Source organism: Lolium rigidum, chromosome 2 (assembly GCF_022539505.1).
Source record: "Lolium rigidum isolate FL_2022 chromosome 2, APGP_CSIRO_Lrig_0.1, whole genome shotgun sequence".
Classification (NCBI taxonomy): domain Eukaryota; kingdom Viridiplantae; phylum Streptophyta; class Magnoliopsida; order Poales; family Poaceae; genus Lolium; species Lolium rigidum.
In genome coordinates this window covers 166,000,973-166,014,265 of record NC_061509.1, presented here as the reverse complement: position 1 = coordinate 166,014,265, position 13,293 = coordinate 166,000,973, and the positions used below count along the sequence as shown (strand labels likewise).

At 48.6% G+C, this 13,293-nt stretch overlaps 1 long non-coding RNA gene across 2 annotated transcripts; it reads left to right on the top strand.

Moving 5' to 3' along the window:
- Nucleotides 1-11,019: 11,019 nt before the first annotated feature.
- Nucleotides 11,020-13,081, top strand: LOC124687643. 2 transcript variants are annotated; one of them, XR_006998269.1, is made up of 4 exons: nucleotides 11,020-11,340; nucleotides 11,445-12,150; nucleotides 12,442-12,522; nucleotides 12,627-13,081. It is a non-coding gene; the product is annotated as an uncharacterized LOC124687643 (long non-coding RNA). The 2 variants fall into 2 exon arrangements; XR_006998268.1 differs by having other exon boundaries at nucleotides 11,427-12,150.
- The last annotated feature ends 212 nt before the right edge of the window (nucleotides 13,082-13,293 follow it).

Here is a 13,293-nt window from a genome sequence, read left to right as displayed (position 1 = left end):
TCTTCGCAGCATGCGCCTGGGAGTCCGGAAAGAGCCCTGCAAGACAAAGAAAAAAGCTAAGTGCATGATACCGGAACAAATAAGCTTATACGCAGGAACCGGAAAAGGGAAAAGAAAAACATACGAAGGGCAAGCGCGTCAGTCCGCGTGACCAGAAGGTCGTACTCCTTCTGCTCCGCCTCCAGCCGCGCCACCTTGTCCTCAGCTGCCTTCTGTGCCTTGGCGGCCTCCTCAGCAGCGGCTTTGTGCACCTTGGCGGCCTTGCCTTCGGCTGTTTTCAGCGCGTTGGTGGCCTCCTCCAGCTCGGTCTGCAGGCACCACGGTGGCGTTGCCGGCATCCTCGAGCGCCTCGTTGAGCCTAGCCTCCGCAGCAGCTTCAGCGGCTTTCAGTGCATTAGCATGATCAAGGCCAAGCTGAATGTACTGGCGCTTGAGCTCCCCGTAGCGGGTCTCCTGGGCCTCCAGCTCCTCCTGGTGCTTCCGAGCAAGCTTGGCCTTCTCCTCTGAGGGCCGGAAAGCAGGTGTTAGCAAAATTGCACTGATACGATGCGGAGAAAGCAAGTTAACCGGAAAACAAAAAGGATACCTTGGAGTGCGGCAACCTGGACCCTGAGGGCCTCAAGGGAGGCTTCCGGAATAGCTGTTATGCGAAAAGCTAGTAAATAACAAAGAAAGAAGAAAAGTTTTCGGTGAAAAGATGCCGGAAGAAGAGAAAGAAAACAAACCTTGGCGGTGGTCGTGGGCCTCAGCAAGATCTCGGTGCTCCCACAGAAGCTCCTCAAAGAGCAGCTTCCGGGCATCAGCGGTGCTCTGTTCAAAGGAAGATAATTGTGAGAAAGGAAAAACAAAGATCTTAAACCGAAACTCGGGGACTGGCTATGCCGGTTTTGCGCTTTTCTAGTCAAGTTTCGCGCTAAGAGCAAAGATCTTAACCCGAAACTCGGGGACTGGCTATGCCGGTTTTGCGCTTTTCTAGTTAAGTTTCGCGCTAAGAGCTGCGCTCTCAACACGAAACTCGGGGACTGGGAGGATAGACAAGATCCGGAAAGAAACAAACCGGCATCAGCTAAAATTACAAGAAGATTGGAGAAAATTACCACGACATTGCTGGTGGCGTCGTACCAGGCACTGTCGAACTCCTTCACGGCTCGCTTGAGTCGCGTGAAGTGTTCTTCAGTGGACCGCGGCCCAGCTGGATCCGGCGCCGGAAGGCGGTCCTTCCCCAAGCCCTTCGTGGCGGCGGAGATGTCCGCTGCGTTCCACTTCTCGGCGTAGGGGAGAAGGTGCCCCAGCTCCTTGCCCTCGCGCTTGAGCTCAACAATCCGGCCGAGGAGGCCGGACGGTTTCTCCGAGACCGCGGCGGCGGCGGGCCCGACGTGCAGCACCAAGGACCGCGAGCCGATGAGCGCCTCCACAGCCTTTCCGCGCGACTCCCCCGGCTTGAGGCGTTTAGTGGTCTTGGGGGCTGCCGGCGGCGGCATCGGCGTAGTTGCGGGAGGTCCCTGGCTCGGCGGAGGTGTTGGCGTCGCCTCAGGAACAGGAGTTTCCGGCGGCGGCGTTGGCGTGGCGTCAGGCGCTGGAGCTTCTGGCGCTGAGGTGGAGGATGCCGGCACGGAAGCTTCCGGCACGGCCTTGGAGGGGGAAGAGCGTAAACTCTTCTTCTTCTTCTTCTTCTTTTCTTTCTGGACGGAAGGAACCAAAGGTTCCGCCCGCCCGGCAGCTTCTTCTTCGGCGCCGATGTTGCTGGCGCCGGTATCTTGGGTCTCTGGAGGGGAGATAAGATCCTCCTCCGCGCGGTGATCAGGAGATTTAGGGGCCGCGCGCCCCGAACTTGTAGTGCCCCCCGGAGGGGAGGCAGAGATGTTGCCGGCACCAGATGGTGTCGGGCTTGAACGAGGAGGAGGAGTTGAGGTTCCAGCGGAGCCGGCAGAGCCCTCGGGCCTGGGCCCAAGCTTGAGCGCAGGGCTGAAAGAGAGAAAAAGAAAGAGTTGGAAAAAGTAACTGGAAAGGACTTGGCAAAAACAAGAAAAGCAAAGGAACAGGACTTACCCGGAGGAAGTGGGCATCTGTTTGCTCTTGTAGCGCCTCGTGCCTACTTGCTTCCCGGCAAAAGGCTCGGTCCGGAAGCGCCTCGTGCCTACTTGCTTCCCGGCAAAAGGCTCTCTTGTTCTTCTTGCCCCCGACGACGAGGTTGTTCAGGAACTCCTGGCCAACCTCGGCCTGCAGCGGGGTGGCGTGCTCGTGAATCTGCGGGTTGGTGTTGGTTGAGGAAGGATCTACGGAGGAACAATGACGGTAAAATATGAGAGGTCAAATAGAGAAGCTACCTCAAGCATGGTCGGGTCGTCGGACGAACCGGCGGGCTCCGGCGGAGAGCCGCCAAGGCGCGAGGCTGCGGTCTTGCCCATCTTCAGATCCCTCCAATAAATGACGGGGTCGGGGTCGAACTTGTCCAAACCTCGCTTCTGGGCAGGGCCTCGTCGGTCAGACTCGATGCCGGGGAAACGGTCCTTGGCCTGAAAGAACAAGAAAGATAAAAAGGGGTTAATCACAATGCAAAAGTTACCGGTACGTCGACCCGAGTTGCGTAACTTCTTACATCTTGGGTCGGGGGGTTAGTGGAACTGAGAGGCCGAAGGCCCCATTCCCAATCCTCCGGCATGGCGGTCTGACAGATCTGGCCGGCCTTGAGGACAACGTCCTTCTTGCTAAGAGGAATTCCGGTGATCTTTGTAGGATCACCGGGACCGTACATCTCGCTCATCTTGTGCATGCGGCGCTTGAGCGGAAGCACCCGGCGCGAGATAAAGGCGCGGATGATATCATCTGAGCAGATGTTGGTGTCCTTCATCAATTGCCTCATAAAGCGTATAATCCGGTTGGTCTCTATGTGAGAATCCTTCGGATTATAGCTCCAGTTGGCCCTCGAGGGTGGCGCCGGATTGAAAGGCGGCAGGTTAATAAGGTCAGGGGCACCCTTGTTCTTCACGTAGAAAAAGGTCCCTTTCCATAGCCGGCATGACTCGAGACCGGAGAACTTGAAGAAAGGGCTCCCTTGACGGGAGCCGATGATGCAAGACCCGCATTGAACGGTGGGTTTGGGTTTAGGAATGTCCTTGCCCTGAACGGAGTTGATCCGAAGAGCAAAGAAGCGGGCGAACGTCTCACGAGTGGGACGAATGCCGATATAAGCCTCCATGAAGGTGGCATAGCAAGAGAGGTAGAAAATGGCGTTGCCAGGGAGATGGTGAGGTTGAAGTTGATAAAAATCAAGGAAGCGCCGGAAAAAATCGGAGGCAGGAAGGCCGAAGCCGCGCTCAAAGTGAGCAAGAAAGACAACTCGTTCACCGGGTTCGGGCACCGGTTTGATCTCGTCGCGAGGAAGCCGGCGAGTCACTCCTTCCGGAATCCTCCCGGACCGGTAAAGCCGATCAATCTCGAACTTAGTAACGTTGGAGCCCATCCAGGCCCCACGGGTGATACCGGAAGAATCCATACCGGAACCTTCACTAGAACTACCGGATGCACGATTGCTACCGGACTCAGCGTCCATCCGGGCAAGATCGGCGGAAAGTCCGTCGGAAGATCTGCTACGCCGGCTAGCAGAGGAAGAGGCATAAGAAGAAGTAGAGGAGGATTCCATACTAGACATGGAGTTTGGCGAAGAGAAACAAGAATCCCACAATATACCCCCGCGTGAAGATCTACGAAAGAGAGAAAAAGCAAGAAAAAGAAGAAGTAAATACACTACCGAGTCGAGATCTAGAAAGCAAGCAAAAGAGGAGTAAATCCAGATTAAGCCTAACCTGAGGCGGCGGAGTTGCTGAGGAAGAGGTTCGCCGGAGGAATGACGAGCCAAGGGCCGGCGAGGTAGTCCGTCGGCGACGAGGTGAGAAGAAGCTTGAAAAGGCACCAATGCCGCGGCGGGGGCAGAAGCGCTGCAGGAGTTCTTCACGCGGTGAAGTCCGGCGACGTCCGGCGAAGCAGTAGCCAAGATTCGCTGGGCGGCGGAGCTCAGGCGGCGAAACGGAGCGGCGGAGGCGCTGAGGGCGAAAGCACTGTGCGTGAGGAGGTGGAGAATGCGAGAAGAGGAAGAAGGAGGAGCGGTTCTCTCTTATAAAGGAAGAGGGAGACGTGGGCCGAAAACCGCTGGGCCTCGGCGGTTTGGGTCGTGGGCCGCGACGGTTCGCTCCACGGGCCGCCACGTGGCACGGTGATACACGCGAAAAAATAATAAGCCACAGGGAGGTGCCCACGGATACAGAGAAGCGGTTGGGATTCGCTGTGAAGCAATTAATGCGCGCGCAGAAGCCGAAGGGAAGTGACCCCTGACACTGGCGCGTCAGTCACAGTGCGCATGTCACTGACAGGCGCGGGGCCCGAGATATTCTCGACTTCGCCGAGGAAGTGTTTAATGACTGAGATGCCGGAGGATAAGACACCGGATAATGTCTTAAGAAGAAGAGATAGCGATGACCTGGGCAAAGATGTCGGATCCAAGCCTAAGGCCGGATAGATTAAACCGGTATCCTAAGATGAAAGAACCTGGCATGGTCTGTTGGATAGGATCCGCCAGACTATACCAGCTTCGGGGACTAATGTTGGGGGGATGACCCCCGGTATGCCAAAGGCATGCCAAACCGGATGGTTTAAGCCATCAAGATACCGGTTTAATGTTCGTACCGGAACATAGAGATAAGAATTTAGCCAAGTGAGACTAAGCCGGTATCCCCAAGAGGGGTATGCCGGAACCGGATAAGAAGATACCGGGCCACCGGAAAGAAGAGCGTGTCGGCAAGACTGGTCAAAGATTCTCTCCAGAGCTAGAAGACAAGGATGAGCTAAGCAAAGTAACTTTAAACGAAGGGCTGACGATAAAGAGAAGGATGACGGTCAAAGAAGCCGGAGGACGTCAGCATCCTGATTAAAGAGGACTCCGGTGTCTTCTATGATTAAAGTAGCTTTGTAAAGTAGTTTGTCTAGTCAAAGATGCCATTAGGGTTTCTTGCCCTGTAAGCCACCTCTCCCCTATATAAGGAGAGGGGGCAGCCCCTCTTACGGGCGGACACACAGAGACGCACGAAGTGAGCTAGGGTTAGAAGAACACTTGTACTGAGAAACTTGTATCCTGTTGAGATCAATAAAGAAGATGATCTAGAGCGAGTTCTTCCTTATGTCTTTCTTCTTCAACCTCTAGCCTTGGCTAAGTTCTTGAGGAAACCATCCGGAAGTTCATCCCATCTAATCACAAACCCTCCCCCGAATCCTCTTGCGTCCATTCGGCCCCAACCTAAGCCATCCTATGGCATCTGTTTGTTCACCACGACGACACATCCACTTTGGCGCAGAAGTAGTTGTCATAGACCTTGATGCCATCCATTATGCGGCTGAACAATGGTCTGGACATCCGAAAACGACGGAGAAACATGACCGGCATGAACAATGCCTTGCGGTAGAAGTAATCGTTGAAGAGCATGTCGTGGTCGCGTTCTCTTTTGCGGTCCAAGGCCGCCGCGTGCCCCGGCAAGGTCCCCCGGTACACGTGGATCTGCGCGACATTTGTGCTCGTGGATGATCAACGCAGCCTCCGTGAGAAAGTCATCGTCGGACTCCTCGCCTGACGACGCGTCGATGAAGTTCTTGAAGAAGAACTCGTCGTCGTTGTCCACCATGATCTACAGATGAAATGGGACAAATAATTAGTTCGCCCATTTCATTGAACATGTCGCGGGCGGAGGCAATCCAATGCGTCCGTAGGGACGCAATGGCCGTCCCGGCCGACTTGCGGCCTGGAAGCACGGTGCACGAGAACTCACCTCTGGCGGCAACGACGAAGATGCTGTTGGAGGGAGGTCTCGTGACGGTGAGAGGACAACAGCGTTGGCGACGGCGTCCTCCGACTCTGCTACGAGGCCGAGAAAGCGCAGGGACGCGTCCTATGTTTCCGCACCGCTTGTCGGCGTCTCGACGTCGATGGCCGGCGTCGACGTCGCTCCCAAATTGTCGGTCCTAGGGTGGCGGCGGAGTGGGGGGAGATGTGTGCGAAGGGGATATGTTTTGGGAGGCAGACATGCGGGCCAGGGGAGGACACGGGGAGAACGCGAGCGGCCAGCCCCCGGTGTCCGCGGCCACGCAAACAAGGCCCAGATTTGAGCCGGGTTTGGGTCATCCCGGATGCCGCGGCCATCCATTTTAGTGATGGGTCCGCGCGCTGAGCTGGGTTTTTGTCCGTTTTAACCCATCTGGACGCGTAGGCGCGGGATGGATCGCAGCGTTGAAGATGCGCTAAGTTTCCTGAACGAAAGGAGGGTTGATACGTTATTCACCCCCAATGGCCCACATGCAATTGTGAACTATTATCTTCTCTTAATTCCTCAACAGATTTTTTTCCGAAATGGGGAGTGTAACCCCGGCTTCTGCATCATGATGATGCACACGACCTTTTATTAAAAAAAGTAGTATTTAGTCTTACAACTCTCATATCTCAATCATCGTCTACAGTTGATACAAGAATCAACCAGCGGAACAAATAAAACATAGTAGAACTACATATCACTGTAGCCTCCGAGTATGCCGCTAGCCAGCCTAGCACAAGATATCCTGAGCGACCGTCTGGAGCCATGTGCATCCAGAAACCATGGCATCCTGCTGCCACTCCGGCGAAAGGAGGGCCCAAAGCTGAATCCAGTGAGCCATCATATGAATAACCTGCAAGTAATGAAAAGATTGTTTTTTGTTAAAGATAATATCATTTCTTGCCCTTCAAATAGACCAACATAAAACATAAACCCCAATTCGGATAAAAGTTTTAGATTGTCTATCTACTCCATTTAACCAATTACCAAACATATTTGTAATATTGGTTGGAGGTGGAAGCTCAAAAGTGAAATTAACCATGCGCCAAAGAAGTTTAGCTAAGGGACATTCAATGAACAAACATTGGACGGTTTCCTGTGCACCACAAAAAACACACTTCCGAGCCAGGCTTTTGCATTTTTCTATATCTTTGTTTTTTTCCTAACTCTTTCCTCATTCTTTTTCAGTTTTCTTTTTTTGTAAGATTTTGAAAATGTTTATATTTGAAGAAATTTAAATGGAGAAATGTTTATGTTTGAAATATGTTCAACTTTAAAAATGTAAAAATTCAAAAAACGCTTAAATTCGAAATTGTTGAACTTCGAAAATTGGTTAAACTCTAAATATGTTCAAATTTTAAAATGTTCAATTTTAGAAATTGTTTGAATTTGAAAAACGTTCATTTTAAAAATTGTCTGAACACCAAATAAAAGAAACTTAGAAAGAACAAAAAATAGGGAACGAGTAGGCTAAGCTTACGTGAATGGAGTAATAAAGAATTAGGTACGATGAAAAGAACGGAAGAAATGCAATGAGCTGACTCCGCACAGAGCAGAAAACAAAGAAAGTGATCGCGAAGGAAGATGAAAAAATAAATGGGCCGGGCCGAGCTTCCAAAACGTTAAGCGAAATGAAACAAAAAACAAGAAAAAGAAACAAAAAAGAAAAGAGAAAGAATAAACAGAAAACGAAAAAAAAAAGAAAAAAGGCTAAAATGGGCCGGGCCCTATACCCGACCAGGGGTGTGCGGCATGCCGTACACACCGACCTGGTTCGTGTATGGGATTTGCCCTTTTTCCAGCTCAACCAATATAGTTTCCAAGGAAAAACCTATCTATCGCCCTTTAGCAGGGGCTAATACGTCCCGCCCGCTGACGGGCGATATGGGCTGCGGCCCGTCAACTCGCTGAGTGTTTTGGTTTCTCCGGTTTTAGGAATCTTCTAGGAGGTTCCGGTGGGTTCTTTTCGATTTTTCTTTTTTGCTAGGTTTGGTCTGTTTCCTTTGGTTTCTTTTATTTTCATTTTTTCATTTTCTGTTATTTTTTATTTTCGTGTTTCTTTGTTATGTTTTGAACATATTTTAATTTGATTATTTTAAAATCAATAAAATTTCAAATTTAAGCAAATTTTAAATTCTAGCAAATTTCAATTTAGAGTAAATTTAATTTCAAGCAAATTTTAAATTTAAACTGTGCCAACTTTTGAATATTTAAATCTGTGTAAATTCTCCTATGTTAAATCTCACTCTCGTAAAGCATGGACAGTACGTACTTTTTTTCTGAGCGGAGAGCGAATGGTACGTTGTTGTGCTGCATTCGTACAGATGAGCCAAGCCCGTATCAACCCACCCGTGCGTGCGTGCGTAAGCTACAATCGCACGCTAACAAGCGGGTACCGGGAAGTAGGGAAACCGGAAACCCGGTTTCCGACGCACCTTGTTGTGTTGGGGGTCCCCTCTCCCCAAACCCTAGCCGCCCCACTCCTTCTTCTTCCCCGCACGTTTAGCGAATCTCCGCCGGGATTCTCCACCGACACCACGCCGTCGTGCTGTCGGATTCAAGAGGAGCTACTATTTCCGCCGCCCGCTGGAACGGGGAGGTGGACGTCGTCTTCATCAACAACCGAACGTGTGACCGAGTACGGAGGTGCTGCCCGTTCGTGGCGCCGTGATCAAGATCTTCTACGCGCTTTTGCAAGCGGCAAGTGAACGTCTACCGCAGCAACAAGAGCCTCATCTTGTAGGATTTGGAATCTCTTCAAGGGTGAGACTCAATAATCCCCTCGTTGCTAACGTCTTCTAGATTGCATCTTGGCTTGGATTGCGTGTTCGCGGTAGTAAAAATTTTGTTTTCTATGCAACGAATCCCTACAGTGGTGTACAATCTATCTTTACTATTATATTCGAGTTGGTCGTACGTCATACAACGCGTTTGGTGAAGGAGATTCGAAGGATTTGGACCGTCCGATCGCCCGATTAAGCACCGTCCGATGGCTTTTCTGCACGTCCCCCTCGCTAGCACAAAGTGCAGATCAAATCAAATTATTACTTTCCATTCTCATAGGCAACATTAATGAAATACAATCAATCAGGGATCACGAATTCACCACAATTGCGGCAATTAAAGGAAGGAAAACGCTGGGGGAACGGAGCGTTCACGTCCTGCTCCTTCGCAAGGTGATGCGTGGTTCGTCCACATCCATGGCTTTCTCCCTCCTCTGCCTTTATCTGTTTCCGAAGTGCTACTCCACAACCGCACAAGCCATGGCGCTGCGCCGCCGGGCCGAAGTTCGTCGAGTACGTGCGACGCCGCGCCCAAGCTCGTCGCCTAAGCGTCGCGCGGCACAAATCCTTCCCTCTCCTGCCTCTTCCTCGTCCCGTCACGAGCACACCATGGGGCTACACCTCCGCGAGCCGTCCAGCCGCCGGCTTCAGGCTCCACGTCCGCAAGTGCGCCGCCCAAAAACCTGCCTCTCCTCGTTCCGGCGTGAGCGCACCATGGCTCCACCTCGGTGAGCCGCCCCGCCTCCGGCCTCCACCTCAGCAAGGATGCCTCCCCAAGCGATCCTCACGTACGCTCACGTCGCCAACCGATCGGCATGGAGACCCCCTCAAATTCTTCCTCCTTTACATGTGACAGGAACAACACCTTGACCTCGATCTGAACAACACCTCGACCTCAATGTTACCCAATCCCGCATGTTTCTAAGCCCCATGGCGGGAGCCGAGGGGCCACTGTGATGGTTGCCGCCACCATGTTTGGCCTCCGCACCGTCAGGCCGGGGCCTTATGTAGGCATGCTCTGTCAACAATGCCGGTCCGCACGCCCGCTAATTTCACGAGCTGGAGGAGGAGCTCATGTGGAGCCTGATTTGGGCCAACATTGATGCTGTCACGCGGGTCGCCCAGTCGTGCCTTCCGAGCTTCTTGGACAGGAAGAGCAGGGCGTTGTTGCTCCTCTCCTCGAAGCAGCGCAAGGTATGCTCCTCTTTTTCTTTCCCTTTGCTAAATCATGGAAATCACTCCTAATTTGCAGGTTTGTTTCTAGATGCACGTATATGATGATTGTGTCTGCATTTTCTTCTTTTTCTTGATACCATGTGTAGTATTTATTTAGAACTGGAACGGTTGGGCCCTAATTCTCTTTGGTGGATTGCCATCATCAGACAGGGCTTGTGCATGAACAATGGAGAACAACGTTTTGTTTTTGCAGATGCCAAGGCAGTACAATTTTTGTTGTGACATTCCAAATAGGAGTTAAAAGAAAGTAAAAAAACTTGTAGGAGTTAAAAGAAAGTAGGATTAGAGGCATGTCTTATTTGTCAAAAGACTAATGCACTTTAAATCAGTTCAACTGGCTAAGAACATCTGACTTATGTGGCCTACTCAATTTTTCCAGTGTTCTTGGATTGCTGACAATGTTGAATTTCCTCTAAACATAAACCTGTACTGATTTTTTTTTCTAAGCTATTAATATATGCTATTGTGACTGTAGTGTAATTTGTCCAAAAAAAAATAACTTGCCTGGTTACTTAAGCTTAGATAAAGGAGGGTCCCAATGGAGAAGGAGCACGGTGGAAATGAAAATACTAAGGAGGAGATATCACCGGTGCACCAAGACAACAAAGAACTGAGCTTTGCAGTACATAGTGCCAATCCGAGTGGATTTTATCATTTGCGTGATACAACCTTTGAATTCACCAGTTGACAAGAATTAATTAAGTTATCTTTACTATTATATTGTTGTCCGTACGTCATCAAAAATGTTGGACCGCACAAACATCAGGAGAATCAAGGCCGCACAAACACACCCTCTCAACTGGAGGAGGAGCTCATGTGGAGCCTGATTTGGGCCAACATTGATGCTGTCACGCGGGTCGCCCAGTCGTGCCTTCCGAGCTTCTTGGACAGGAAGAGCAGGGCGTTGTTGCTCCTCTCCTCGAAGCAGCTCAAGGTATGCTCCTCTTTTTCTTTCCCTTTGCTAAATCATGAAAATCACTCCTAATTTGCAGGTTTGTTTCTAGATGCACGTATATGATGATTGTGTCTGCCTTACAACGCCCTGCTCTTCCTGTCCAAGAAGCTCGGAAGGCACGACTGGGCGACCCGCGTGACAGCATCAATGTTGGCCCAAATCAGGCTCCACAAGGCCGCACAAACACACCCTCTCAACGTTAACCATGTTGGACCGTCGGATGGATTTCTGAGTACTTCACCCTCCTGGTTGTTAGCATTAAGTCTAATTTACAGCCATGTCTTCTTTGGGATTACCTTTGTTTTCTATAACATCAGGTTTTGAGATGTTATATTATCTTTTACCAGTAAATAATACTTTTCTGGAATTACATCATTATGACAAGCAAATTTATTTTTTTTACCAGTGTGAATAGGTTCTTGACTGCTTGCTCACGAGTTCTTCTTTGTTTATAGTTTTCATAAACTTCGTCCAGGAGCAGCAAGGCAACATACAACAGATTGTCCACAAGGTGAGAATATAACATGCAAATTTATGTTACCATATGTGCAGCTATGTTTGTTAATCACCCGCTTTCTTTTTTTAATTTGTTTATAGAACTATGTTCATAATCAGGGCTACTTCTTGGACAAGTCGGCATCATATTTTGCTGATTTATGGGATTCAAGTGGCACGTTTGTGATTAGGCATGTATTTTAGAAGAAAAAATGTCAAGATATTTGTCTTAAGAATGGATTTGATAGTCAAAATAGAACAAAGTTTCCAAAATAAATCACAAGGAGATTCCATGATATGGAGCACAAGTCCCCGACGAAACAATCCGAGGTAATCAAATCCAGTCCAACCCAACTATCTGATGCCCACCCTATTCGAACGAACAATGCCACTCCTATGTACATGATTGTCTGAACTAAGATCATAAATGGAAATGCATAACTCGGAGGCAACACGGCAGTCGAGGAGATGGTTGGTCTATGCATGTGAGGCTAAATTCTCTTACACTTTCACCATCTTATAAGCCATATTTCATTTCGTTTATTTCCAGACTTTTCAGTTTTGTAATATGCTTATTAGGCACTCATCAATCGATATTTTTTCGTGTGTCTATTGATTAATGATCTTAGTACAATGCATTAAGTCTAATTATATTGTTTTATCATGTTTTGCAGGTCGTATGCAGTTACCTTGCAAATTGCAAAGCATATTGCCGGTTGTAAAGGTTAGAATGAGAGTTAGCAGATAATGCTGATAGCGTTGGTCAAGAGATTCAACAATGTAATCATCTTGCTACGAACACCGGAGTCCTTCAAATTTTCCCCTGGTAAATTATTTTAGTGTATTTTTGGGGGAAATTAATGTGCATGAATTAATATAGATTAGTTTTCAGTTGGGCTGATTTGATGTAGTTGTATTAACGGTACTCTATGTGTGGCTGTCTCCATGTTATTTTCTTGAATTAAGATGCGAGTATCATTTGCACTATGGACTATCCCATTTTCAGAAGCAAAATTACATGAAAATCCTTGTGATGTCTCGTTTGACTTCATTGAAGTATACTTTGTGACTCTTTGACCAACATTTGTTGATTACCTATCTGATGATTGTTTTGTAGAAACCCATTGGTACTTAGCTAGGAAATTGTTGAAGTTCAGTTAGCAAAATTGACTACTGCTGTAGGCACTCAACTTCTGAGGTATATATATTTTTGCACATTGCGCCAAATGTTATTAGAACTTAGAAGTGTGAAGGTTTGCTTGGTAAAGAATATTTTATTATAGTATGAGGAATTTTTTTCAGACCAATTCAACAAGATTTAATTGGAAGCTTGTCGTGGTCATTTTCATGGTGGTGGTACTGGTACCTCCTATTTCAACCAAACTACCACTCTCGGACATGCACTTCTATTTACTGCATTTTTAACTCATTGGTGTCATAGTGTTTGTGTGTGTTTATGAAGGCGAAAGCTTGAAGATATCCGTTCAAGTTTATTTGCGGCCAATGTGTTTTTGGTGCCGCTAGCTTACATGATAACAAGACATGAACTAAATGCTTTTGTTTGATCTAATTAATCATGTAGATGTGAAGTTCATGCTATTTGTAAACTGAACCTTGAAATGAAGTGAACAAACAGTCCTATTGTCAAGTCGTATCGATACGGAGTGGTTGATTCAAACCAGGGCCGGGAGAGAAAATGTGACCCGAGAAGAATGCGATCACTGCTGCTCCCACGCTCATTGGCCGAAGCAACAAACTAGAGGCCTCGCTCGGTACCAGATGAGCGTGAAGCTGCATACCACGTTGATTTATATATTTAACCAAAATCAATTTTATGCAAATAGAATTCTAATAATTCTAATATCGATCTTTGGAGTAATATGTGGTTATCTTTTCTGTATTATCTTTTCTATTTACATGAATTTTGGTGTTTCTTCTGCTTACATGTGTTATATGGGAATAACTTGAG